At 39.9% G+C, this 27,062-nt stretch overlaps 1 protein-coding gene and 1 long non-coding RNA gene across 5 annotated transcripts in view; one reads left to right on the plus strand and one right to left on the minus strand.

Moving 5' to 3' along the window:
- Positions 1–19,746, minus strand: part of PLBD1 (phospholipase B domain containing 1) — an 81,511-nt gene extending 61,765 nt beyond the window's left edge. The window contains exons 1-2 of the mRNA XM_045061426.1: positions 19,687–19,746; positions 14,948–15,007 (exon numbers count right to left, since the gene is read on the minus strand). The gene's annotated coding sequence lies outside the window, so the exon portion shown is untranslated. The remainder of the gene's footprint in view (positions 1–14,947; positions 15,008–19,686) is intronic.
- Positions 1–24,679, plus strand: part of LOC109501468 — a 31,600-nt gene extending 6,921 nt beyond the window's left edge. The window contains exons 2-9 of one of the 4 annotated variants that reach the window (XR_006600557.1): positions 1,919–1,990; positions 8,446–8,569; positions 9,448–9,538; positions 9,627–9,693; positions 10,368–10,532; positions 12,831–13,021; positions 21,328–21,439; positions 23,208–24,679. This is a non-coding gene — a long non-coding RNA (uncharacterized LOC109501468). The remainder of the gene's footprint in view (positions 1–1,918; positions 1,991–8,445; positions 8,570–9,447; positions 9,539–9,626; positions 9,694–10,367; positions 10,533–12,830; positions 13,022–21,327; positions 21,440–23,207) is intronic. The other 3 variants (XR_006600556.1, XR_006600558.1, XR_006600555.1) reach the window with 3 other exon arrangements.
- The last annotated feature ends 2,383 nt before the right edge of the window (positions 24,680–27,062 follow it).

A 27,062-nucleotide genomic window follows, 5' to 3' on the forward strand; every position in this document is an offset into this window, starting at 1 on the left:
GCCTCAATCCATCAGTCTTACTGCCCTGGAGGCTAGAACACATTTCAGGCTCATCAAAGCTTTCTCTCAACAAAGGTGGTTCTCCCCTTAGGGGTAATTGCATACCACTTCTAAGAAAAGAGTAGGTTCTGAATTGGTCCCAAAGCAAAAACAAAACCAAACAAAACTGTGAACTTTCCAGTGGGGGGTTGTGTGTGGGAAATGTTACCTACAAAACATGAAACATCAGATTAACTTTGCCACGGGAGAATCATCTACATACATACTTTTTGAGAGGAAAGGTTGTGGTCATGAAATTCTATACTGGGTTAATTTTAGTTCATGTATTAAGGTAACAGATATTAAAGGACTCAGAAAATAGAACTTCTCTGAATCATTTTTGAAAAAATTACTTTGATAGTCTTCGACTGATAGAGTCGACTATTTTCGACTCAGAAAATAAAACTTCTCTGAATCATTTTTGAAAAAATTACTTTGATAGTCTTCGACTGACTGACACGTCAAAATTCAGGCCAGAAGAATGGGGAAGACATAATGTAAAAATTGAGAGGGGGATCTTTCACTCAGTTTGGTAATTCAAGACCCCAAATTCAGGGATCAGGTTCTCGGTGTTCTCAGCTGGGCTCCACAAGCTAGGGGCAGGGTGGCCTCAGGGCTTCCTTTGCCAAGACTGTGTTTTCTTTCTGCTTCCTCTTCTTGCCCTGTGACACAAGGTGCATTTCTCAAGCTGCATACTTCATAGCACAGGGCAGATTACTTCCTTGCTGTGGTTGATAACGATTTAAAGCCCAAGTCGATGCTTTTCTGGTCAGCACTTGCTACCAAGCAACTTGGTTGGAACGCTAGGTCAACAAGAATTACCTAACAGAAGCAACGTTGCATAAAAACCATAATGGCCATTTTCATTGCCAAATAAATTGAGCAATGATTTTCTACATCCTTATAACTCCTCTTGAATAACGAGTCATGCTTTTAAAAATCGGCTCTGAAAAGCAAATGACTCAGGGGCAATCTATTAACAGTCCCAGAGCCCATCCTCTCACTGTTTATCTTCTAGGGAATGATGTTATTAACTAGGCTTTGGTAGTGTGGGATCTTTGGCTGAGCTAAACTAGAATTCATGTTTGGATGTGTCTGATGCATGCATGAGCCCATATGTAGTCACCTACCTGAGGTGGTTTGTACTGAAGAAGGATACTGGACAACTAGGTTTGTGTGTGGGCTCTTGGGGAGAAGCAGAACGGGTGGGGAAAAGGAAGAAGGGAGGGAGAGAAAAGCATGATGTCTCGCCATAACTTGCCTGCCTTGTTAACTTGATTTGAGCTCTCAAGAGAAAGGGGCTTTAGGCAGAGGCAGAAAAAGCAAATGTCAAGGAGTTTGTGAGACTTGGGGCCATTAGATCATTGTGCCAGATGACAGCAGGGGCTGTGCAGTGGGGAAGAGAATACTTTCCTTGTTCGCATGGCTTCCACTAAGTATAAACTGCAGGGAGGACCAAATTGCATTGACCCTGTTGAGATAAAATGCATCCTATGGTCAAGCCCCACCATGATACCATGAGCAGAGCCCCAAAACTAAATAGTTTAATATAAGGGACATGCTTGTGCAAGGTTAATGAAATGGGAATGTGGCTGGAAGAAGGATGGGACTTAATTGACAATTGTACCAAACCTGAATTTGTCTCCCTGCGTGCATAAGTTGTTACATATTCAAATGGATACAAATTTTAAATGGGGTGGAGAAGGGGAAGCCGGCTAAGCAAAGGAAAGAATAACAAGAGTGTGTTGTAACGCATGCTTCTGTGTTGTAGGATTTGAGGTGATTTTTCCCCATGTCCGTATCTCCCAAAATTTTTTATGACAAGAACATAGTAGTTTTGTCATCTAAAAATTTTATTTTTATTTTTAAATATCCACAGGAAATTTCATTTTATATAAAAAAGTGAAAATATTTGACGGTGTCCTGACTGAACAAATCTTCTAAATAGACTGTAAGTAGACTCAGGAGTTTTAAATTGGCTATTGTATACTTTGAAACATAAAGTATGTTTTCTGGCTTTGTTGTTGTTGTTTTCAAGCCCACACCCAACGCGGGGCTTGAACTCACAACCCTGAGGTTAAGAGTTGCACGCTCTACCTACCAACTGAGCCAGCCAAGCACCTGCCCTAAAGTATATACTCGATCAAGCCTTTTCACTTTGAATGAACATATTAACGGTTTAAGTCATGTTATTTTTGTAGTTGCTGTTACATTTTTTTTTCAAAGCCTCTTCAATGCCAAAAGCAACAGTTGAAGGTATAAATCATCTAGGAAGCATTTTCAAAATGCTCATGGTCGCTTAATGCCTCTTATCAGTCTGATCTTCTCTGGGCTGGGATTTTAAAAACTTCCCAAAAGACTCAAATTCCCCCTAGCCTGTGCTGCTGAAAGCCAACAGCCTATATAAGAAAGTTCAAATCACGATATGACTCTATGCCTTTCTATCTCATTTCGTTTCTCCTGGGTGAACCCTCTTCTGGTCTACAACAGGTCTGAGACATCTTGCCCTTTCTTTCCATTTTTGATGAGCTTGTTCTCCTAGCTTATTCCTTTCTTCCCTTCCTTTCCAAACCAAGCTGTCATTTAAGGCTCAGCTCTAGGCCCAAATCGGCTCTGTTCAACAAGCACTTTGGAGGGCTTAGTAAAAAATGAGTCACTGTGCTAGATACTGCTCAATGAGAAGGTTTGTAGCTACTGCCCCGGAAGAAGAACTTACTACGTGGCAGTGGGATTTGGGTAAGTACACAGATTACTACAATGCCAGACAGAATACTACTAAGTGCCACACAGGTGCGAGTGGTATGAGGTGCAAAGAGGGTAGAATGAGCTTTATCCCGAAGTTGCTTTGATCTGTGTTCACGTTTTCCTGCCTTAAATTATTGTTGTACTTATTTATAGCACTAATTTTGGCCCTTATTTTCTTTTTTATGTGTGTTTTATGTGGGTGTACTCTCCTTAAATAACTCGAAATCAAAGGCAACTCTTAAATGAATTTTGTTTTCCCCCAGGGTAGCCCAAAATAGTGGGATACCTGGGTTGCATGGAATTGAATCCCAACGTAGGTGGATTATCCAACAGCATGGATGATGGGAATGCAATGGCTCCACCAGGGGAATGAACTTGAAGTGCCCCACACTCTAAAAAAGAGACTTGGGGCACCTGAGTGGCTCAGTCAGTTAACCGTCCCACTCTTGATTTCGGCTCAGGTCATGATCTTAGGGTCGTGAGATGAAGCTCTGTGTCGGGCTCTGTGCTGAATGTGGAGCCTGCTTAAGACTCTCTCATTCCCGTTCTCTCTGCCCCTCCTGCCTCTTAAAAAATATAATAAAACTGAAAAAAAAATAAAAAATAAAAAAGAGACTCCACTAAGCCTTTCCAAATAAACAGTAAGCTAAGTAAAAGCAGAAAGATTGCTCTGTAATCTCCAAGACTGGTCTCCCGGTCTTCCTTTCATCCAAATTGCTTCGCTAGCTTCAGATGGAGAAATTCTGATGCTCTGAAGAGAATGAGTTTGCCTTTCTATTTGTTAATGCTTTCCATGCAACACTGCCTTTTGACACAGGATTTGATGGCTTAGGACCTCACTTATTTTTACATCCCTCCTTGTCTCCCTTATTTTGGTCAGTGTGGCTTCAAGAACCAAATCATATGATTTCAAATCTTAACTTTGCCACTAACTTCAGTTTGCAGGTATATTTATCTCTTTGCCTTTGTTTTCTCCTCTATATAATGGGAATGATAATGTTAGTATCTACCTCATAGGCATTTTGTGAGTTCAGAGAACTAAAGTGATTTGACAATATCCACGTAACGTAACATTTCACAAGTGCTCTCTTGATCCAGTTTTGGAGTCAGAGCTAGAAATTCTCCATTCCTCTTCCAGGTAGTTTGCTAAGCCCCTACCCTAGTTACTTCCCTTGTTAGGTTCTAACACCCCTGGGTTACAGTATCCAGTATCCAACTGCCAGAGGCTCCCGGATACTAACACCCAGGGATGGCCTGATCTTTGGGCCCATGGAGTTATTCAAAATACCCAGTCCCTAGAAAGACACAAAACCTAGATGACATCACTCTGTTGGCCATAAAAACTGTCCTTTCGGCTCTGCTGGCTGGCTCAGTCCCAGGTACAAACTGCTGTGTGACTTGCATGGCAGCCTTCTCTAGTTTGAAGCTGTGACAAAGTTCTGCCTTTTGTCCGAGGGTCACTGTGCTAAGTCTGGCCATCCAAAGAACCTATAATCATACCTGATATCATATAATTATGAAATAAATGGATACATGTAAAGCACTCAATAAATGTTACTTTTTTTTTTTTTTTTTACAAAAAAGGGCTTTCTATATTCCCAATTTCTGGAGATTCTGTGTACACAAATGATGCAAGACAATTCCTTTTAAGAATTCAAACTATTGAACCTTTAGATTGGAGCTAATCTCAGTAGAAAAGTACCTTTTTGCTTTAATTTAGTTTTGACTTTATTGTATTCCAATATGTAAACTGAAATATACTGATGGAGACCAGAATATCACCCCAAAATAGGCCTCTTTGAAGTAAAAATTATTTTGATCTGAAGGCAATTAAGAAGCAGTAAATGCAGAAAAAGGGCCTCCTTTTCTGCACGAAGGCAGGAAATAAATTCTCCTTTTACTGGAAACAGACTTTATTGGCACCAGAAGAGGTGACAGAGAGGGCACCGGAAGAATTTGCAAACAAAACTTGTTAAAAGAATCCTTATTTAAGGAGGACAGGGACCACCTAGTTCTCGTTGGACTGTCCCCAGCCCAAACCCCTTTGTCTTACCAACTTTTCACCCATTTATTGTTTCTTTGTCCTAAAGATGTGAAAGCTTCCTACTCTGGTCACTTCTCCAGGTTTTATTCTCTTGTGAAGGCTTCCATGTACGTGGAGAAATTCAACAAAATTTGTGTGCTTTTCTCCTGTTAATCTGTCTTGGTCAGTTTAATTTCCAGTCCCAGCCAGGGACCTTGAGAAAGTCAAGGAGAAGTTTTTCTTCCTCTATAATATCACCATGGAAAATACAATGTATGCATCCAAAATGCAGCTTAGATATAATTTTAAAAAGTATTATGGAAAATTTTACACTTAAACAAAATTGGAATAAAAAACACAGGTACCGTCACCAACTTCAATAATTTGGCCAATATTCATCCAGACCTCATATCCTCATCCCACTTAAGCTAGAGACCATTTTCTAAAAACATAATAATGCCATTATAATATATAAAAAAATTAACAGCAATTCCTTAATATCATCAACTACTCAGTTTCCGGATTTCCCCAATTACCTCCTAGATTTCTTTCTTTCTTTCTCTTTCTTCCTTCCTTCCTTCCTTTCTTTCTTTCTTTCTTTCTTTCTTTCTTTCTTTCTTTCTTTCTTTCTTTCTTTCTTTCTGTTTTTTTTTTTTTGTTCTTTGGATTGGGATCCGGACAGAGTCTACTCGGCATAGACTGCATTTCATTAATCTGTGTCTTAAGTCACTTTTAATGTATCACTTCCCTTTCATATTTTTTTCCTTACAATTTATTTGTTAGAGATACCAGGCTGCTGTCCTGTAGAGTTTCCATATTCTCACTTTTGCTGAATGGATCTATGTTGTATCAGTTAAAAAAAAAAAAGCATTATTGAGGTTTCATTGACATAACCACACATATTTAGAGAGTACAGTTTAAAGTGTACATACATTTTCACATAGTATACACGTATGAAACCATCATCACTCTAAAGATAAAGAATCTATCACGTAGAAATTTCCAACTGTCCCATCTGGTTTCTGATTCTGATTTCAATTCTTTTGGATAAATACCCAGAAGTAGGATTGCTGGATCATTTGGTAGTTTGATTTTTAATTTTTTCTGAGGAACATCCATGCTGTTTTCCATAACTGCTGCACCATTTTACATTCCTAACACCAGTGCAGAGGGTTTCAATTTCCCCGCAATCTCACCAACACTTGCTATTTTTAATAATATCCATCCCAAGAGGTGTGAGCTGATATCTTATTGTAGTTTTGGTTTTCATTTCTTTGATGATCTGAACATCTTTTCATATAGCTCTTGGCTATTTGTATGTCTTCCTTGGAGGTATGCCTATTCAAGTCTTTTTGCCCATTTTTAAATAGAGTTTTGAGGTTTGTTGTTGTTGTTTTGCTATTGAGTTTCAGGAGTTCTTATATATTTTGGATATTAACCCCTTATCAGATATGTGGTTTATAAGTATTTTCCTCCATTCCATAGGATCCCTTCTCGCTATTGATTTGTTTCCTTTGCTATGCAGCTTCTAGTTTGATGTAGTTCCACAGGTATATTTGTTGCTTGTGCTTTTGGTGTCATAGTGAAGAAATTGTTGCTAATACCAATTTCATGAAACTTTCCCCTTATGTTTTCTCCTGGGAGTTTTTGGTTTTAGATGTTGTGTTTAAGTCTTTAATTCATTTTACATTGATTTTTGTGTATGATATTTCCAGATATATTCTTGAATACATTTTCCCAATGTGTATTCTTGGTATCCTTATCAAAAATCAATTGACTGTGTATGTATAGGTTTATTTCTGGGCTCTTTATAATCTTCCATTAGTCTATATGTCTGCCTTTATGCCAGTACCATACAGTTTTAATTACTGTAACTATGTGACATATTTTGAAATCAGAAAGCATGATGCCTCTAACTCTGTGTTTCTTTTTCAACATTGTTTTGGCTATTCAGGATCCTTTTGGATCCATATGAATTTCAGTATTGTTTTTACTATTTTTGCAAAAAGTGCCAGTGATATGGGATTTCTTTCTATTTATTTATGCCTTCCTTAATTTCTTTCATTAATGTTTTATAGTTTTCAATGTATAAGTCTTTCACCTTCTGGTTAAGTTTATTTCTAAGTATTTTATTGTTATTGATGCTATTGTAAATGGGATTTAAAAAATATTTTTTATTTAAAAAATTCTTCTAATTTTTTTTATTTTTGAGAAAGAAACTGAATGTGAGTGGAGGAGGGGCAGAGAGAGAGGGAGACACAGAATCTGAATCAGGCTCCGGGCTTTGAGCTGTTGGCACAGAGCCCAAAACAGGGCTCAAACTCACAGACTGAGAGATCGTGATCTGAGCTGATATCAAGAGTCTGAAGTTTAACTGACTGAGCCACCCAGTCACCCCAGGGGATTGTTTTTTAAATATCCTGTTCAGATTTCATTGTATAGAAATGCAACTGATTTTTGTATGTTAATTTTGTATCCTGCAACTTTATTGAATTTTTTAGTACCAACGGTTTTTCAGTGGTCTTTAGGATTTCCTACCTATAAGATAATACCATCTGCAAACAGATAAGTTTACTTCTTCTTTTCCATTTATTTCTTTTTGCCTTTTATTTCTTCTTGCCTAACTGCTCTGCCTAGGACTTCCAGTACTATGTTGAATGAAAGTGGCAAGAGCGGCCATCCTTGTCTTATTCCTGATCTTAGAGGAAGAGTTTCAGTTTTTCATTGTTGAGTATGATGTTAGCTGTGAGCTTTTCATATATAGCCTCTGTTATGTTGATGCAATTTCCTTCTACTTCTACTTTGTTGAGAGTTATTAATCATGCAAGTATGTTGAATTTTGTCAAGTGTCTTTGCTGCATCTATTGAGATGATCAGCTATTTTTTCCCTTTACCCTGTTAATGTGGTATATCACATTGATTTGGTTATGTTCAACTGAACTTGCATCCTAGGGAAAAATTCCCATTTGGTTATGTATGTGATCCTTTTAATATATTGTCAAATTTAGTTTGCTTTTATTTTGTTGAGTATCTTTTCCATCTTTTCCTTTCAGCCTCTGTATGTCCTTAAAGTGACTTTCTTGGAGACAGCATATAGTTGGATCTTTTTGTTTGTTTGTTTCCCTTTAAACAACTCTGTATTTTGACTGGGGAGTTTAATGTATTTACATTTAAGTAATTATTGATAGAGAAGGACTTCTTATTGCCGTTTTATGAATTGTGTGATATTATCTTGCAAGTCTTTTGTCCCTTCTTCTCTCTTTTGCTGTCTTCCCTTGTGGTTCATTAATTTTTAAATTTACTATTATTCTTTTAATAACATGCTTTGATTGCTTTCTCATTTCCTCACTTTCTTTGCTGTATTTTCTATAGGTATTTTCTTTGTAATTACCATGGAGCTTACATAAAACTTCTTAAACTTCTAATATTCTGCTTTAAGTTGACAAAAACTTCAATCACGAAACTATACTTTTATGTCTCCCCCTAAAACACTTTATGTTATTGATGTCAAATATTACAACCTTTTTTTTTTTACTGTGTATCTACTTCATGTATTTTTATAGTCATAGTTTTTTTTATACTTTTGTATTTTAACTTGTACACTTGAACTAAAAGTGATATATACACCACCATTTCAGTATTACAGGTTCTGCATTGCTATCCATGTTTACATTTACCAGCAAGTTTTATGGTTCATATGCTTTTGTGTTGCTGCTTAGAATCCTTTTGTTTCAAGTTGAAGAACTTCCTTCAGCATATCTCGTAAGTCTGCTTTAGAAATTTTCTCTTTGTCTTTAGCTTTTGACAGTTTGATTATAATGTGTGTCAGTATGGACTTCTTCAGATTCATCTTTTTTGTTTTGTTTTGTTTTGTTTTGTTTTGGAGACTGTTGAGCTTCTTGGAGCAGAGGTCCATATCCTTCCCTAAATTTGAAAGTTTTTGAGCATTCTTTTTTAACATAGCTTTCTGGCCAATCTCTTTCTTTTTTTCTGGGATTCCCATAGTACTGGTCCATTTGATGGTCTACCATAAGCCCCATGAACTTTTCATTCTTCTTTTTCCCCTGACTGGATAATTTCAAATGACCTTTCTGAATTCACCCTTTCTTTCTTCTGCTTGCTCATCTGCTGTTGAACCCCTCCAGTCAATTTTTCAGATCAACTGTTATATTCTTTGGCTTCAAGTTTTCTGTTTTGTTCTTTTCTATATTTTCTGTCTCTTTGTTGAAATTTTCATTTTTTCCATGCATCGTTAGCCTGAACTCACTGAGCATTTTTATGATAGTTATTTTGAATTCTTTGTGACATAATTCATATATCTCCATTTTATCAGGGTCAGTTTCTGGAGATTTAGCTTGTTCCTTTTGGGGGGGGGCACATTTCCCTGTTTTTCTTTGTTTTCCTTGACTCTGTTTTGGTATCATCCACCTCTCCGGATCTTCCTGGACTGGCTTCATACAGGAGGAGACTGTCACTGTCAGCCCTGCCAGAGAAATATGGGGGGTGGCGCTCTCAAATCTTCTTTGTTTATATGCCTTCCCTTCCCTTGTATGTTTAAATTCCCAGAGGGACTTGCTGGTTTCTTATTGCAGGATTTTATAATCCCTTCCTCCCGCTGATATCTGTCTGCTATACCATAGATCTTCTGGAGCAGCAGCACACCCATGACCTTGTCCTCAGTGATCCCCAGATGTCTAGAGTATGCCAGGTCCCATCCGTGCTCAGAGATAGGTAAGACTGGAACCAGCTCTCAGGCAGTCACCTAAAAAGTCTGAATGTTGTATATATATATATTTCTGTCTTCTCTTTTCCTCATCAGGGATAATCTTGGAGCTGGGGATCTTCCTGATTGGGCTGTGTTGAATCATGGGTAGGAGCTCTCATGAGTAAGTAAATGCCATTCCAAACCTTTGCCTTTATCCTCAGCAGCCACCAGTCATCTAGAGTGTGCTTGGTCTCATCAACATTCTTTTTTTTTAATGTTTATTTATTTATTTTGAGAGAGAGAGTCTGCACCCGCGTGTGTGCATGAACAGGGGAGGGGAAGAGAGAGGAAGAGAGAGAATCCAAAGCAGGCTCCATGCTGTCAGTGTAGAACCTGACCCGGGGCTCAATCTCACGAATCGTGAGATCATGACCTGAGCCGAAATCAACAGTCTGGCACTTAACTGAGCAAACCAGGTGCCCCTCATCAACATTCTCAGAAGGAATCAGGTAAGACAGAAACCAGTCCCTTGGACACTCTTGCAAAAGTTAGAATGTTGGGTGCAAGGTCCACCTCTCCCTCCTCAGAGAGCAAAGCTAGGATATGAGGATTTCTACTCGCTCACAGTACACTGAGCCAGGAGGAGGGTCTATGGCAAATGGGTACATGCTAGTCCAAACTGCTGCCTGCATGCCAGTCCCAATAAGGGGCTGCCTCTTTTCTCAGTGGCTCCCAGTCTGGGGCCCTCACCTGTTAGTGCTCAAGTTCAGGTAAGACAGAAACCAGTCTCTTGGGCAGTCTTCAGAAAAGTGAGAATGTTGGATGTATCATCCAGTCCTTTTCTTCCCTCCCCAGGAACAAGTTGGGATGAGGGTTTCCTCCCAGCTGGGCAGTGCTGTGCCAGAGGGGAAGGATCATGGTGCCTTGAGTTTCCCACTGGCTTTGATGTGGATGGTTTTGCACTCGCTCATGGTGCAGGAGCCTCTCATCTGGTTCCTGGATTTCTCACAAAGGGAATAGGTCTGTGTATTATTGTTGAATTGATGGGTCTGTGGGAGGAAGGAGGGTCCAGAGCTTTCTGCCATACTGCTGATGTCACTCAGTATTCTTCTTATTGAGTTTTGAGAGTTCTTTATATATTACAGATACAAGACTTTTTACTAGATATCTGATTTGCAAATATTATCTTGCAGTCTATGGTTTAACTTTTCATTTTTGTTAACAGTGTCTTGAAAGAGCAGAAGGTCTTAATTTGTATGAAGTCCAATGTTTTCATCTATAAATGTTCTACATTTAGGTCTACAATCCTTTTTGAATTATTTTTTGTTACACGATGCAAGATACTGATGAATATTTTTCCTTCCTCCTTCTTCTTCTACTTCCCCTACCCTTTACTCCTCGCTCATTTGTTCATTTCTTTTTTGTCCAACCCCTTCAGTGTAGTTATGCCATTCACCCGTGATACATTTAAATAGTTTTATTGTTGTTGTTATCCTGGTTTTAATATGGTCTCCCTCCTCAATCCTGGTTGATTTAAATTATATGTATTATCTGAGTAGATGAAACACTAACATGGTTCTCAAATTCAGAAAACAGAAAGTTACACCCACAGAAGTGTCACATCTCCCCTCCCCTCCCTTCTACCTGCTCCAATTCCCACATTTTTTATAGCCCATTCCCATATACTTCCTATAGAGAACCAATCTTCGAAGGTTTTGGTTTATCCTTCCTGTTTCTTTTTCACAAATAAGCTGATATATGTATATTTTATTTTTCCTTCTTTTTAACTGAACTCTATCATACTAAATACTCTTTTACACGTTGCTATTTTCGCTTAAAAATGCATCCACAACTGTTCATAGAGACCATCATTTCTTACAGCATTTTCTGGATGACCACAATTTATTCCACAGTTTCCAGCATGTGGGCATTTAGGTTGTTTCCAGTGTTTTTGCAATTACAAACAACACTGCAGTGTGCATATGTATTGGAGGTGTATCTTCAAAGGAAGACTGTTGGAGGTGTATCTTCAGTGTAAATTCCTAGCGGCGGGATTGCTGGGTCAAAAAGTAGTCCACATGTAGTTTTGTTATCCTAACTTGTGTGCCAGGGCCTCCTCTAAGAGGGTGTACCAGTTTGTATTTCCACCACCCAATAAGAGAATGCCTCCTTCCACAAAGTCTTGTCAACAGAATAGGTGACAATCTGATAGTATTTTTTTCTTCCCTACAAAATTTTGTATCTTTGCATAGTCACATTTATAAATATTTAATTTATTGCCTCTGGATTTTGATCATTTAATAATTTTTATAATTTCAAAGCTTTCCCTACAGTAATGTTATTTTCTTTCTTTGCTCTTTTTTCTTTTAGAGAGAGAGGGAGAAAGGGAGTGCATGAGTGGGGGCATGGGGGCAGAGGGAGAGGGAGAGGGAGAGAGAAAATCCCAAGCAGGCTCCATGCTCAGTGTGGAGCCCTCCCTTACACTAATGTTAAAAAAATCATTTGTGTTTTATTCTAATACTTGTATGGCTTCCTTTTTTACTTTTATTTTCCTAATACATTTGAAGCTTATTTTTGTGTACCGCATTAGGCAGGGATATAATTTTATTTTTTTCCCAAATGGTCAAACAGTTGTCCCAGCATCATTTATTACCCAGTGGTAATAAATGGTCCATCTTTATCATACACTAATTTCTATGTGTACTTGAGTTTATTCTATTCCATTGGTCCATCTATCTATTTATGTTCCAATCCCCACACTTGAAATTATAGAGCCTTTACACTGTATTTTAATATTTGGTTGAGCTAGCCCCCTTCGTTTTTGTTCCTTTTTGTGTTTCCCTATCTATTCTTGCATGTTTATTTTTTTCATATGAACTTTAGTAAAAACTTATCTAACTCCATAAAACTTTTGTTGATATTTTATTGAAGTTGTGTTCATTTTATGTTAGTTTAGGAAGGACTAATTTTCCTTATGATGTTGAGTCATCTTATCCAAGATCATTGTTTCCAATACTTTTTACCATCTCAGTAGCAAGTCATATTGACACTCTCATTCACTAAACACTTACTGTACATTTAACATGCGTCAGGTACTGTGCTAGGCATTGGAGATGTGGTGAGTAAAATAGCTTTAGATTTTACATAAATTGATGAATGAAAGCACATGGGTCTCCATTAGAGTTAAACTATACATGTCAGAATAACTAAGTCTTTGGTTCTGTGCTGTTTAATCTGGGGAAGGTTTGCTATGGTTCTATTTTATTTCACACTTTTCTACATTAACCTCTTTGCATTATAATGGTTTGCTTCGAAAAGGACTGAACTGGCATCACTGGGTTACAGAAGCTTTAAGAGGACAACCTTGCATCACAGTGGACCTACTTAGGCATCCTTAATGGCATCACAATTACCAGTTTAACCCAGCTGACTACCTGCATGAATCCAGCTGTCTGTCTGTTTGTGCTTCCGTTCCACTATCTGAGACTCTGATGGAGGAAACCAATCAGGTGAAAAGCTTGGTGACATTACGCGTTCACAAATCTCAACCCAGAATGAACCCTCATCTCTGCCTAGCCTTGCTATTGTTTCTTTGGTCAGTTTGCTTTCTCCCTTCCACAAAGATTACTTCAAACTGCCTTTACTCTCTTCCCTCTAACAACTTTACATAAGCATCTGGATTTCCACCCATCTCTGTTCTAGCCTGTTACAGTAAAGGAGTGTTTCCTCCCATTTAGCTAAGATCAATCTCTCCAACAGTGTCTGATCCTCCCGTCTTCTTTCCCTTTCACTCCTAACTCAGCCTCATGCTGTCACCTATTTATTCCCTCTTCCCTGTCTGTGGCCTCTCGATTCTTTTGCAAAACAAACAAACCTCCTGAAACTCGTCATTAAAAACAAAGCCAACAAAATCCTTCATCTTATTTTCCCTTCTAACAATGGCCGTATGTCTCTCCTCCTCTTCACAGCCTAATTTCTTAAGTCAGATGATTTTGTATAGGTAAATAGAGACAATCCTCATGGATGCAGAAGGGTACAGTTATTGAGAAGTGAAAGAGCTTGAAGAAAACATGGCGATAGCTGTAGACTTCCACAGGGTACCTGGGCTGTGTGGCTAGATTTAATCTTAGGAGCCGTAGGTATGCTTGCCTGTGGTGAACTAGGCAATATGAACAATATGACATAAGTGTGGGTCTGGAATCAGTTTCTTTACTTGAACATTTTAAATGACAACATTTACTTTGCAGCATTGTTGTGGGGATTAAATGAGCTAATGGGTATAAAGCTACTTACCATGGTACATGCCCAGTAAATTTTACCTATCATTATATTTGTAATTGTAATTATGTCGTCAGATGGGCAGATGTGTGCAACCAAATTTGAAAGCCTACCTATTCAATACAGAAATAAATATCAAGTCACACAGCTGTCTTTGAACTACATGTGGGCTAGTGTTTTAGACATTCATTCCTTTATTCACAAAGGAACATGCATCAGAAACTTTGCTAGGTGTTAGGGATTACAAAGAAGAATAAGACAAAATCTGCTTTCAATGATCTCTCAGGGCAGTCAAGGCATAAGCATGTAATTATAGTGTGGTAAGTGCAGTGATTGATCAACACAAGGTATTCTGGGAGTTGAAAGAAGGAAGCGTACAGCCTGGGGTGAGGTACATCAAGTCTGGAGCTGGTTCTTAAAGTGAGTAGATAGATGTGAGCAGAAGAAAGAGAGGAGGAAAGCAGGGAAAAGATTTTAAAGTCCCTCTGTCTATGCAGTTCAACTCAAAGACTCTGGAATTTCATGTGTTGCTTAATTTTAAAAAATTTTACTATTAAAAAGTTATTTGTAACTCATTGGCCTATTTGAATGATATGTAAAGAACAAGGTATTACACGATAATAGGAGGATGAGTCAAAACTTTATTGCTTTGGGAGTGGAACATACCAGGAATTGCTGTAGGCAGAGTGACACAACATATTTTAAGGAACCCGATGGCTGGGAGCCCAGATATGCTACTACCACTGATGGAATTGCCTAGATGATGTCACCATGGTTTTCAGCTTTAATGGTGCAGAAACTTGATTGTCAGCTAATAAGAGATGACCAATCTCTTGAGGCCTAATTCAATTTAAAAATAAGAGATAGGGGCATCTGGGTGGTTCAGTTGTTTGAGTGTCTGACTTTGGCTCAGGTCATGATCTCAGTTCATGAGTTCGAGCCCCGCGTCAGGCTCTGTGCTGACAGCTCAGAACCTGGAGCCTGCTTCCGATTCTGTGTCTCCCTCTCTCTGCCCCTTCCCTGCTCATGCTGTCTCTCTCTGTCTCTCAAAAATAAGCTTTAAAAAAATTAATAAAAAAATAAGAGATAAATTTATAAGCTACAATGTATTCACTAACAATAAGAAATATGAAATTTGCATGAATTGAAATACTCACCCTGTCATGAGTGGTACATTTCCTTCATACAGACATGCTAAATACTTGTCTCCTGGGATCCTGAAATCAGAACAAAAGGAGTTAGCTAGTGGGCATCTGTCTGGTTCACACAAGCAGCAAGGGAAAAAAAGTCCCTAACCTACAAGGGAAGACAGATCAGGTTTACAGCAGACCTATCCACAGAAACTTGGCAGGCCAGAAAGGAGTGGCAGGATATATTCAATGTGCTGAATCAGAAAAATATGCAGCCAAGAATCCTTTATCCAGCAAGGCTTTCATTCAAAATAGAAGGAGACATAAAAAGTTTCTCAGACAAACAAAAATTAAAGGAGTTTGTGACCACTAAACCAGCCCTGCAAGAAATTTTAAGGGGGACTCAATGAGGGGAGAAAAAAATGAAAATAAATAAATAAATAAATAAATAAATAAATACCAAAAGCAACACAGATTAGAAAGGACCAGAGAACACCAGAAACTCCAACTCTACAAGCATCATAATGCCAATAAATTCATATCTTTCACTACTCACTCTAAACGTCAATGGACTCAATGCTCCAATCAAAAGACATAGGGTAACAGAATGGATAAGGAAACAAGATCCATCTATATGCTGTTTACAAGAGACCCACTTTAGTCCTAAAGACACCTTCAGATTGAAAATAAGGGGATGGAGAACCATCTATCATGCTAATGGTCAACAAAAGAAAGCCAGAGTAGCCATACTTATATCAGACAATCTAGACTTGAAAATAAAGACTGTACCAAGAGATGCAGAAGGGCATTATATCATAATCCAGGGGTCTATCCACCAAGAAGACCTAACAATTGTAAATATTTATGTGCCCAAATATATATATATTTAAACACCCAAATATATAAATCAATTAATCACAAACATAAAGAAACTCATCAATAGTAATATCATAATAGTAGGAGACTTCAACACCCCACTCACAGCAATGGACAGATCATCTAATCCAAAAATCAACAAGGAAACAATGGCTTTGAATGACACACTGGATCAGATGGACTTAACAGATATATTCAGAACATTTTATCCTAAAGCAGCAGCATACACTTTCTTCTCCAGTGCACATGGAAGGTTCTCCAGAATAGACCATATACTGGGACACAAATCAGCCCTAATAAGTACAAAAACACCGAGATCATACCATGCATATTTTCAGATCACAACGCTATGAAACTCGAAATCAACCGCAAGAAAAAATTTCGAAAGGTAACAAATACTTGGAGACTGAAGAACATCCTACTAAAGAATGAATGGGCCAACCAAGAAGTTAAAGAGGAAATTAAGAAGTATATGGAAGTCAATGAAAATGATAACACCACAACCCAAAACCTCTGGGACACAGCAAAGTTGGTCATAAGAAGAAAGTATATAGCAATCCAGGCCTTCCTAAAGAAGGAAGAAAGATCTCAGGTACACAACGTAACCTTACACCTTAAGGAACTGGAAAAAGAACAGCAAATAAAACCACAAATCAGCAGAAGACAGGAAATAATAAAGATTAGAGCAGAAATTAATGCTATTGAAACCAAAAAAACCAGTAGAACAGATCAATGAAACCAGAAGCTGGTTCTTTGAAAGAATTAACAAAATTGATAAAGCACTAGCCAGTCTGATCAAAAAGAAAAAGGAAAGGACCCAAATAAATAAAATCAAGAATGAAAGAGGAGAGATCACAACCAACACAGCAGAAATAAAAACAATAATAAGAGAATATTATGAACAATTATATGCTAATAAAATGGGCAATCTGGAAGAAATGGACAAATTCCTAGAAACATATACACTACCAAAACTGAAACAGGAAGAAATAGAAAATTTGAACAGACCCATAACTAGTAAGGAAATTGAATTAGTTATCAAAAGTCTCCCAAAAAACAGAGTCCAGGGCCAGATAGCTTTCCAGGGAAATTCTGCCAAAGGAATTCTACTTTAAGGAAGAGTTAACACCTATTCTCTTGAAGGTGTTTCAAAAATTAGAAATGGAAGGAAAACTTCCAAACTCTTTCTATGAAGCCAACATTACCTTGATTCTAAAACCAGACAGAGACCCCACTAAAAAGTAGAACTATAGACCAATTTCCTTGATGAACATGGATGCAAAAATCCTCAACAAGATATTAGCCAACCGGATCCAACAATACATTAAAAAAGTTATTCACCATGACCAAGTGGAATTTATACCTGGGATGCAGGGCTGGCTCAATATCTGCAAAACAATTAATGTGATTCATCACATCAGTAAAGAAAGGACAAGAACCACATGATCCTCTCAATAGATGCAGAGAAAACATTTGACAAAATACAGCATCCTTTCTTGATACAAACCCTCAAGAAAGTAGGGAGAGAAGGATCATACCTCGAGATCATAAAAGCCATATATGAATGACCCAATGCTAATATCATCCTCAATGGGGAAAAACTGAGAGCTTTCCCCCTAAGGTCAGGAACAAGATAGGGATGTCCACTCTCATCACTGTTATTCAACATAGTATTGGAAGTCTTAGCCTCTGCAATCAGACAACACAAAGAAATAAAAGGCAAGAGGAGGTCAAACTTTCACTCCAAATCAGCCAGGAGGAGGTCAAACTTTCACTCTGCACAGAAGACATGATACTCTATATGGAAAACCCAAAAGATTCCATCAAAAAACTGCTAGAATTGATTCATGAATTCAGCAAAGTTGCAGGATATAAAATCAACACACAGAAATTGGTTGCAGTCCTATACACCAACAATGAAGTGACAGAAAGAGTAATCAAGGAATCGATCCAATTTACAATTGCACCAAAAACCATAAAATACCTAGGAATAAAACTAACCAAAGAGGTGAAAAATCTATACACTGAAAACTATAGAAAGCTTATGAAAGAAATTGAAGAAGACACACAAAAAAAATGGAAAAAGATCCTATGCTCCTGGATAGGAAGAACAAATATTGTTAAAATGTCGATACTACCCAAAGCAATCTACATATTCAATGTAATCCTTATCAAAATAACACCAGAATTCTTCACAGAGCTAGAACAAATAATCCTAAGATTTGTATGGAACCAGAAAAGACCCCGAATAGCCAAAGCAATCTTGAAAAAGAAAACCAAAGCAGGAGGCATCACAATCCCAGACTTTAAGCTATACTACAAAGCTGTAATCATCAAGACAGTATGGTACTGGCACAAGAACAGGCACTCAGATCAATGGAACAGAATAGAGAACCCAGAAATGGACCCACAAACGTATGGCCAACTAATCTTTGACAAAGCAGGAAAGAATATCCAATGGAATAAAGACAGTCTCTTCAGCAAGTGGTGCTGGGAAAACTGGACAGCAACATACAAAAGAATGAACCTGGATCACTCTCTTACACCATACACAAAATAAACTCAAAATGGATGAAAGACCTAAATGTAAGACAGGAAGCCATCAAAATCCTCGAGGAGAAAGCAGGCAAAAACCTCTTTGACCTTGGCCACAGCAACTTCTTACTCAACACGTCTCTGGAGGCAAGGGATACAAAAGCAAAAATCTACTGGAACCTCGTCAAAATAAAAAGCTTCTGCACAGCAAAGGAAACAATCAGCAAAACTAAAAGGCAACTGACAGAATGGGAGAAGATATTTTCAAATGACATATCAGATAAAGGGTTAGTTTCCAAAATCTATAAAGAACCTATCAAACTCAACACCCAAAAAACAAATAATCCAGTGAAGAAATGAACAAAAACATAAATAGACAATTCTCCAAGGAAGACATCCAGATAGCCAACCAACACATGAAAAAATGCTCAACATCACTCATCATCAGGAAAATACAAATCAAAACCACAATGAGATACCACCTCACCCCTCTCAGAATGGCTAACATTAACAACTCAGGCAACAACAGATGTTGGCGAGGATGCAGAGAAAGAGCATCTCTTTTGCATTGTTGGTGGCAATGCAAGCTTGTGCAGCCACTCTGGAAAACAATATGGAATTTCCTCAAAAAACTAAAAATAGAACTACCCTACGACCCAGCAATTGCACTACTAGGCATTTATCCATGGGATACAGGTGTGCTGTTTCAAAGGGACACATGCACCCCCATGTATATAGCAGCACTATCAACAATAGTCAAAGTATGGGAAGAGCCCAAATGTCCACTGATGGATGAATGGATAAAGAAGATGTGGTATATATGTACAATGGAGTATTACTCGGCAATCAAAAAGAATGAAATCTTGCCATTTGCAACTACGTGGATGGAACTGGAGGGTATTATGTTAAGTGAAATTTGTCAATCAAAGACAAAAATCATATGAACTCACTCATATGAGGACTTTAAGAGACAAAAGAGATGAACATAAGGGAAGGGAAACAAAAATAATATAAAAACAGGGAGGGGGACAAAACAGAAGAGACTCATAAATATGGGGAACAAACAGAGGTTTACTGGAAGGGTTGTGGGAGGGGGGGATGGGTAAAGGGCACCTTAATGGGTAAGGGGCACTAAGGAATCTACTTCTGAAATCATTGTTGCACTATATGCTAACTAATTTGGATGTAAATTTTAAAAAATTAAAAATTAAAAATAATAAAAAAATAAAAAACAAAAGAAGAAAAAAATGAATAAACATTTAAAAATTAATAAAAAAATAAGAGATAAATTTATAAGCTACAATGCATTCACTAACAATAAGAAATATGAAATTTGCACGAACTGAAATACTCACCCTGTCATGAGTGGTACGTTTCCTCCATACAGACATGCTAAATACTTGTCTCCTGAGATCCTGAAATCAGAACAAAGGAGTTAGCTAGTGGGCACCTGTCTGGTTCACATAAGGGTCTGAGCAACATGAGCTCAATTTCCTGTTCTGATTGTTCAAAAACTTAGTCTATTTGGTTTCATATATTCACAAATTCTCACTGTTGGTTATTTGAAAGATGAGATCTGGACACAGAGGCAGGTCTTAGGCTGATAAGCGTGTGGTGAGAATGCATTCTGGAATAGGCACAAACAGCGCATATTCAGGCAGTGCCATGAACTGAAGTCATGCTAAGGCTTCAGGGGAAAGAAATTACCATGGGAGAGCACACGTGCTAAATCATCAGTGCACTATTGGGGCACCTGGGTGGTTCAGTTGGTTAACACCCCACTCTTGACTTCAGCTCAGGTCACGATCCCACGGTTGGTTTGTGAGTTTGAGCCCCATATCAGGCTCTGCACTGGCAGTGTGGAGCCTGCTTGGGATTCTCTCTCTCTCTCTCTCTCTCTCTCTCTCTCTCTCTCTCTCTCCCTGCGCCTTCCCAGCTCATGCTGTCTTTGTCTCTCTCTCAAAATAAATAAATAAACATTTAAATAAATAAATAAATAAATAAATAATTAGTGCACTGTGGCTATGAGAGTGGAATATCTCTGAATCTGTGAGAGCCAGATAAATTATATTAACATAAATTCAGAGTATTATTCATATTATCCACTTAAGTAAAATAATTAGGTATTATGCATAGAAACAAGGTATTAAAGTATACATAAAACATTATGAGTGGCTTTCCTATATAAAGAAACTTCTATGGAAACATGAGTGTTCTTTCTTTTCTTTGTGCCTTATCTATGATTTCAAAATTATCCCAAACAAAGATGAGCTACTTATGCAATCAGGTAGCTACTACCTTATTGATAGAAAAAGTTAATTAAAAATTAGTTAGAGTTAGTTACAAAATTCATTAAAAATTAGTTAGAAAAAAGACTGAAGGTCTTCCATACTCCCTAGAACAACAGTTATTGGTATAGCTTGGATGACATTTGATATCAACAAGTTAAGACCACAGGAAACACTGTGGAGGAGAGTGGAAAGGGGGACCACTCAGAAGAGTATAAGAAGGGCAATGGTGCTGAGGAATTTGGGCTAAAAACTGGAAGGGACTATTTTTAGTAGAGGAATTTTAAGTGCCCCTCCCACTGGCACAGCCAGCACCAAAAATATTTATCTTGCATGGGATGATCATAATGTGGGCATGAATGATCAGAGGAGCAAGTGCCAATATAATCAATCTCTCACCGGTTAGGAACTCCGGCGGCTGGTCCCAGACTCCTTTGGTGGTTGCCTTGGACACTGTGTAGAACACACAGGACATGCTGTTGCTGCATTAAACCAACTCACTTTATTTCAAGGGCAATCCAGAGTCTGTAGCAACATGTCATCCTGCCTGGGTGCAATGGCGGCCAGTCTTTCTGTGCACCCAATCTCCTGTATCTACGGAAGAGTCAGTTGCTAGGGCTCTAGGGCGGTATATCGGGGTTCTACCCCCTTCTTGTGCTAGGACCAAAATTCCAGAGGCACTCTGTCTTTCTGTTGTCTCTGTCACAGTGCCTGACCCAGCCCTTCTGGAGTCACAGACACATCGAACTCAAATGCTGGCCCTGCTTTGGAGATGCCCAGAGCTTTCATCTGCTTCACTAGTACTTTTGTCTTCTCAAAGGTGCTGGCTGCTTTGATTCCCTTTCTTTTCTAGGCAGGATAAGGAATAGAGGCACTGTGTCAAGTGGGGAATGAACGTTCTCTACAACCACCAAATCCCTACAAAGGCTTGTACTTCTTTCACACTTAAAGGGATTGGATGGGCTAACAACCTAGCGATCACAGCTTCCGAGACAACACGTGTCTTACCTGACCAAATGACTCCCAAGACTTTATGGTAGTGCCTGGGCCTTGAATCTTCTGTAGGTTCACTGTCTATTCTCTCCCTTGTAAGTGTATCACCTGCAAGGTGTCCTGCAACAAGCATATCTTTGCACGTTAATATTATATCGTCAATGTCGTGGGCCCATTGTACTGATGAGGGGAAAGAGAATAGTGACAGATCTTGGGTTACTTGGAGAAGCCCTTGAAAGGTCCATTGTTGTTCCCTGCCCCCCCCTCCCCCCCACTGCCATGTGAAGGCAGATTAATCTTGTGACTCAGGTGCCAGGGGGTTTCTGAAAAAGACATTTGCTAAGTGCAGCATAGCATGATACACTCTAGGACCCTGGCCAAGGTATCTACGATGGTGGCAATGTTGGGAACAGCTGCATGGATGGGGGGCACTATTTTGTTCAATTCTCAGTATTCCGCTGTCATCTGCCATGAAGCTTACTTACAGATCTTACTGGGCTATGGAAAGCATGATGGGCAGGAAGTATGATACCCACTCTGAACAGTTCCTGGATAAGTTTCTCTTATCTCCTTATGCCCCCAGGGAACTTATATTGTTTGACTGTTACCACCCCTTATGGGGGTGGCAGGCTTACCAGTTCCCAGCTGGCATTTCCTGTCAGCACTTATTTGATTACTGTAACTACAGGTGGAATTCAGCAATACAGGTTTGCAGATTGACTTTGGAGGGTATGAATGCCCAATATGTTCTCTGGTATTGGGGAGGTAAAAATCTCATGTTCTTGGGCAGGGGTGGAGAACACCCAATTGCAGTGTCAAAAAGACCTTTCTGACCATAACTATTTGCCCTCCTTAATTATCAATGGTGTGAGGGGCCAGGAAACTTCTGATGGTTACCATGTATTAGAGTACATTCAGCTCCAGGGTCTACCAGAGTTTACCCTTTGTTTACTTCTGGAGGACCAGTGAATAGTGAGCTCTATACAAGGCTTCTGGTCACCTCTACTGACCCTCACCTGGAGGTAATCTTGGCTTGCATCCTATGCCCAGGGCATTGGGAGGCACCCACCGTAAATAAGACTGTATTCCTAAGGCCTCTGTTGGAGCAGGTGGGGCATCAGGGATGGTAGAGGCAGATGTGGCAGGTCTGAATTGTTCAGGCTTTAAGGCTTCCCATACAACAACCAACACAGCATTGGGCTGTTGGTCTATCTGTTCAGATGGGATCCCTGCAGCAGTGAGGTCAAACCACATTTCATTCAGGTTACTTTCATAGGATCCTTTACAGCCTTTTGGCTCTTCCAGCTCCCTCTCTGTTTCCGGTCTTTTCCACAGCCCATCCTCATTCCTGGCATTTGTCAGTCCCCTTCAGATCAGCAATGAATCAGCCAACATCATAAACGTCTGTCCCACGACTGGGCTCAGCACGGACATCAGCATCCCATACTGGGTGCTGGAGCAGACTAGAGAATCTTAGTTTTCATTCCTGCAATGCATGTGGTTCTGATTAGGGCCTTCAAAGACAGGGGCATAGATGATGGTCTGTTTCATTTCCAATTCTCTAAGAATTTTCTTTTCTTTTTCTTTTTCAACAGATCCTGCCTCAGGTTTATTTGTGCAACTAGCACAGAAAGATACCAGCCCCTGCAGATAGAAGCCCAGGGTAACACCAGTCTTCTGTCCTCACACTGGCAGACAGAAGCCTCCATATTAGAGCCTTTATCAGGGACCCAGCACCTCCAGCCACATCTGGGGCCAGAGCCACAACCTGGGCCTTGGTTTGAATCTTGGCCTTGGCCTTTGGTTGGCAGAGCCTGAGACACTTGGCATTACAGGCATGAGCACATTTCCAGAGCATGGGGTGAGTGATGTAAGCAAGTTGATTGAGCTTGCGGCTGCCAACCTTTGGGATCACAGACTTGTCAAGGGCATTGATAGCCTCAGCACATACAGCCATGGCCTTGGCATTACTGGCCTCCATCTCCTTTAGCCCTTCTTGTTGTGCTTTCTGGCAAAGCACATGTTCCTCAGGAACTTGGGGTCCACCCCCTTAAGAGATTCATATCTTTGGGGCACCTAGGTGGCTCAGTTGGTTAAATGTTTGAGTTTGGCTCAGGTCATGATCTCGTGGTCTGTGAGTTCGAGCCCCACGTTGGGCTCTGTGCTGATAGCTCAGAGCCTGGAGCCTGTTTCAGATTCTGTGTCTCCCTCTCTTCCCCTCCCCGGCTCAACTCTCTCTCAAAAATAAATAAACATTAAAAAAAAGAGACAGGGATATTCATATCTTTATGACTGGGGTTTCTTCACTTCTGCGCAATTTTTGTGACTGGTTGTGTGTGGTGTGGTTCTTGCATTGGGCAATTTCTATACTGAAGCCTGGAACTCCCGAAGCACCTGGGACCGGAAGAGAAAGAGGAAGTTCTAAGAACTTCTTGTACTTCCTGTAGAGATTTCCAGGGTCCCTGGTGCCCAAAGAGGCCTCCTCATTGGGCTGAGCTTCCCTGCAGGCTAGAATAACCCAATCAACAAGGGAGTGAGTACCTTGAACCCCTGAGTACCATGCATGTGCTGCCAGAGAGCAGTGAATGTGGTTGATGTTGCTCATTTTCTCTGCCTCCTGCCCAGTCAGAGAAATCCCATGGCCCCTGCATCTCATAACTGCGCTAGCCACACCTGGATACTTTCCCGGGGTTTTTTCAGGAACTTGGCAGCTATCCCAATAAGCTTATCCCAATAAGCTTATCTTCTCTCTTCATGAATGTTTCCTGAACTGGGGGCTCCTTGGGGGCTGGGGTTGCTGTTGCTGGGCTTTTGCTTTCCTTTGTGTTTGGGGTTCGAAGGCAGGGGACAGTACATCCGCTTCACTGTTAGTCACCACATCCTGCTCTTCACTCTGCTCACCTCCCGAGGGATTCTCTTTGCCCCCAGTGAGCTACATGCAGTTTCTCAAACAAGTGCATTAAGACAACCAGCGTTTTTGAGGTGTCCCCATACTCACGTGTGGTCCACAAGCCTCTAATCCATGGGACCCCATGCCCCGCACGCAGAAATTGATGGCCAACTCAGGATTGTTCTGTAGAATGCCTCTCTCCCAAGACCCATTTCTTTAGCGTCCTGGCTGGCTCAACAGTTAGTTCACAACCCCGTCAACTTCCCAGGTGAAATCTGAAACTGGCCTTGCAAGCAGAAAGAAAGGGGAAACCAGAGAAAGAGGCAGGCCACTCCAGGTCGGTGGGCGGCAGGTTTAATAAACAAGGGAGCTTACATATGAGGCTTGTCCTGAGGGGCAAGTTAATCCCCACACCACCGGTTAGATCTTAGAAGTTTATATGGAGGCTTTACCTGGGCTCAGTCATGTACACCATGCAGGTGTTCTCATCACTACCTATCTCAAGGCCGTGTCCTTGGGGAAGCCTCTGGAAGTGGGGAAGGCCAGCGGAGTGTATATTCCAAGGACAGGATTGGAGGCGAGGAGCCTCCGACTGCCGGGTCCAGCTCACGGGTCAACCTGCAGTCACGTCCTCTTGCTGACCTCCTCCAACAATATCTTGCAGAGAATTGACAGTATAGACATATGATGGCATTAAATAAGTTTCAGTAACAAACAGGTAATGACAACCTCCCCCAAACATTTAAGAATTTTAAAAACACACATTTAATAACTCATGGGCGGCAGAAGAAATAATAAGCAAACTTTGAAAATACTTAGAACTCAGTGATACTGAAAATACTACTCACATCTTGTGGGATCCAGCCATTCATTGTTTATGCCTCTGCTTGCCTCAGGGAGGCTGTGGGGTGGGGCTCTCACTGCACACTAGGCATGTTACTTAGGCCATAGCATGTTTCTTTTCTATCTTATTTATGTTCATTTATGAAATAGAACTCAATACCCATTACTTTGTTATATATATTTTTAATGTTTATTTTTGAGAGAGAGAGAGACAGACAGACAGAGCTCAAGTGGAAGAGGGGCAGAGAGAGGGAGACACGGAATCCCAAGCAGGCTCCAGGCTCTGAGCTGTCAGCACAGAGCCCAATGCGGGGCTCAAACTCATGAGCTGTGAGATCATGACCTGAGCTGAAGTCGGACATTTAATCAACTGAGCCACCCAGGTGCCCCTTACTTTGTTATATTTTTAAGGGCCAATTACCCCGTTGGATTCTGGTTTCAGTGAGAAGTTGTTTGACAATATATGACTGTTGTAATTTTCTTCTCGTTGTCTGGGTGTCTTATGACTCACTTGGAAGGAGTTTAGGAGTGCCAGTGAATAGGGTTGTATCCTGGACATTTTCCACCCTTTCTCAACAGGAAAACTGGCCCCAATACAGAACCCAATACAAAGTGAAGATACAGAGCTCCTTACTCAAAAATTATTAAAGATTTCAAGCATGAGGACTTGCTAACATGGTACCTGGTGTGATAACACATGTCATATGGCCATTAAGTTGCCTCTGCTCTCCTCCCTCCTTCTAACCTTCTGCTGGAGTTCCCCATTGGCCAAACTCAACTGGTAACCAGAATTGAAAGGGGTCTATTTGCTGAATTCCTGATTCCTGGGGACACAGAGCTGAATAGAGATGGGTGAAGACTAGATCTGGGGAGCAGAAAAAAGATATCCAGCCCAGATGAGTAGAGAAGATATTTATCTCTATCTATGTCCGAGTGACAGAAGGTAAAGAAGCATAAGACACCTTGGGATTAGCCAATGATGACTAAGTGTAGACATATTTCCAATATGACTAAAAAATAAATACAGGGGTGCCTGGGTGGCTCAGTTGGTTGAGTGTCCGACTTTGGCTCAGGTCATGATCTCACAGTTTGTGAGTTGGAGCCCCACATTGGGCTTGCTGGGGTCAGTGTAGAGCCTGCTTCGGATCCTCTGTCTCCCCCCACCCCCTCTGCCACTGCCCCTCCCCTGCTCATGCTCTCTCTCTCTCTCAAAAATGAATAAATATTTAAAAATAAATAAATAAATACAAATACCAAATAAGTAGTATTGAGAAGAGAAAGTAAATAATAACCCCAAGGTTCCAATTGCATCATTGGCTTTGGGGTCTGACCAACTTCTATCTCAATACTGGCCTTGACTTTTAGTAGCTATGTAATGGTAGGCAAATTGCTCATTTTTATTGCAACAGAGTCTGTAAAACAGAGATAATAGTTACTTCAGAAGTTGTGGGCTAAATTAAAGGATGTCCCTAGCACCTAGCAGGTGTTTAATAAACATAGGAGAGTAGAAGAAAGCTGGGGTCACAGACAGAAATGGATGAGTCAGAAAAAGGTCTTACTAGTTCTGTGGATCTCTGGAAAAAAGGGAAATGATTATTCTATAGTTTTAGAACTCTGGTGGTTAGGAGGTTTTCACTAATGATACCATAGATGGCTACTTCTGCAGAGTGTAGCCATTTTTTGAAGTCTGCTATTTGATTCCCCTGCTGGACATGAC

The sequence above is a fragment of the Felis catus genome, chromosome B4 (genome assembly GCF_018350175.1).
Source record: "Felis catus isolate Fca126 chromosome B4, F.catus_Fca126_mat1.0, whole genome shotgun sequence".
NCBI lineage: Eukaryota > Metazoa > Chordata > Mammalia > Carnivora > Felidae > Felis > Felis catus.